We start from the raw sequence: 1,583 nt of genomic DNA, 5'->3' as shown, positions 1-1,583 counted from the left end.
CCTGCCTTCCTGCCTTCCTGCCTTCCTGCCTTCCTGCCTTCCTGCCTTCCTGCCTTCCTGCCTTCCTGCCTTCCTGCCTTCCTGCCTTCCTGCCTCCTTCTTTCTTTCCCTCTTTCCTTCTTTCTAGAACGCTAACATGGCTTCCCACATGTTAGGCAATTGCCCTGCTAGCCTCCCTTCATTTGTTTTTCTTAGAATGCTTTATAGTTTACTTTCCTTTAGTTAAGTAGTATAATTTTCAAATACACTGAGATCTCATGAAACCTAACTCAAATGTTTGTGTAGAACCTGAATTCTCCCTATGTTCAGTCTTTGGATTTTATGTGAGACATTCCCACCTTTAACTAAGGACAAGCTGAGGTGATGTCTCTTCTCTAAAATCTGTTCCCAACACCTCAGTTCAGTAGTTTTCTTTATGAATGGCTGGTATTCTTTTTGTTTTATATATATATCAGGCAACTAATCATTGCTTTTGTGAGAACTTTCCATTTGTTGATATTGATTTGTCAAATACACTATAAACTCTTTGACAACACAGACCCTACCACTACTTCTAAACTTTCAGATTCCCTTGCTGTATTGATAGTCTGGATGCCAAAGGCTTGAAATTGAAATAGCACTGGTTAGAACATTAAAATCTTCTCAATAGAGACTGGTCCTTTCTGAAGAGATCCTTCCCCTGCCCTGGGAGGTAGGCACAGATTAAACTTACAAATTCATTAGCCACTGCACAAGTGGGAAAGGCAGTGTTGGTGTCAGCTACAAGTCTGTTGTTCTGAGGGGACATTACTGGTAATCAAACTTAGGACCTCATGCTTGCCAGGCAGGTGCTGTGCCACTGAGCTATACCCTGGCCCCTCAGCTATAATTCATTAATGAATGATAGTAGATGAATCCAAGGAAGGCCGAATATGAGGGCAATGTAGGTAGGTCTTTTTTTTTATTACAATTTGAAAATAGGGATCAGCTATTTCCTGGTTTGAAAAGCCTAACTTTGCTTGCAAAGCATATTAAACTGTCCTTATAAAGCTATTTCTGCCCAGAAATAAAAGGATTCTCATAAGCCTTCTTTCCACAGGCAGAGAAGTTATTAGTTGTTGGAACACTGTGGCAGAGATAGGGTAGATAAATACAAAAGTTAACAAATAATATCTTTGCAATCTGAGGACAGAAATCTAAATATGTAAGAATATTATAATGTATAATCTTTCACTTCATTGGTTCTTGTGATCAGTAGCTTTGGAGAGCTAGGAATATATTCTCTTTCATTTTGTACCTTACAAATCTGAATACTTGGCCAAAGACAATGATCAGTTAAGGTACAAAAGAACAGGTTCTTAGTTAATAATATTTACAAACCAGAAACCACAGAAGCTGGTTATGAATAAGGACAGGAATACCCCTGTGTTCTTCCATAGATTGTGCCATGTGGGCCCCTTCATCATATTAATCCTTTTAAATTTTATTATTTTTAAAATTGTTTTCTGTTACGTATTTAGTACAGGCTCTACATAGTCTCACTACACAGATCAGCCTCCCAAGTGCTGGGATAACAGGTGCGTGTCACCATGTCCAGTCTCAAT

At 38.9% G+C, this 1,583-nt stretch overlaps 1 protein-coding gene across 1 annotated transcript in view; it reads left to right on the top strand.

Moving 5' to 3' along the window:
* Positions 1 to 1,583, top strand: part of Macrod2 (MACRO domain containing 2) — a 1,506,514-nt gene that overhangs the window by 696,025 nt on the left and 808,906 nt on the right. The window lies entirely within an intron of this gene.

The sequence above is a fragment of the Octodon degus genome, unplaced genomic scaffold (genome assembly GCF_000260255.1).
Source record: "Octodon degus isolate 3935 unplaced genomic scaffold, OctDeg1.0 scaffold00073, whole genome shotgun sequence".
Taxonomy (NCBI): Eukaryota; Metazoa; Chordata; class Mammalia; order Rodentia; family Octodontidae; genus Octodon; species Octodon degus.
The sequence above is the reverse complement of the archived record's forward strand: the minus strand, read 5'-3'. Positions and strand labels throughout refer to the sequence as shown.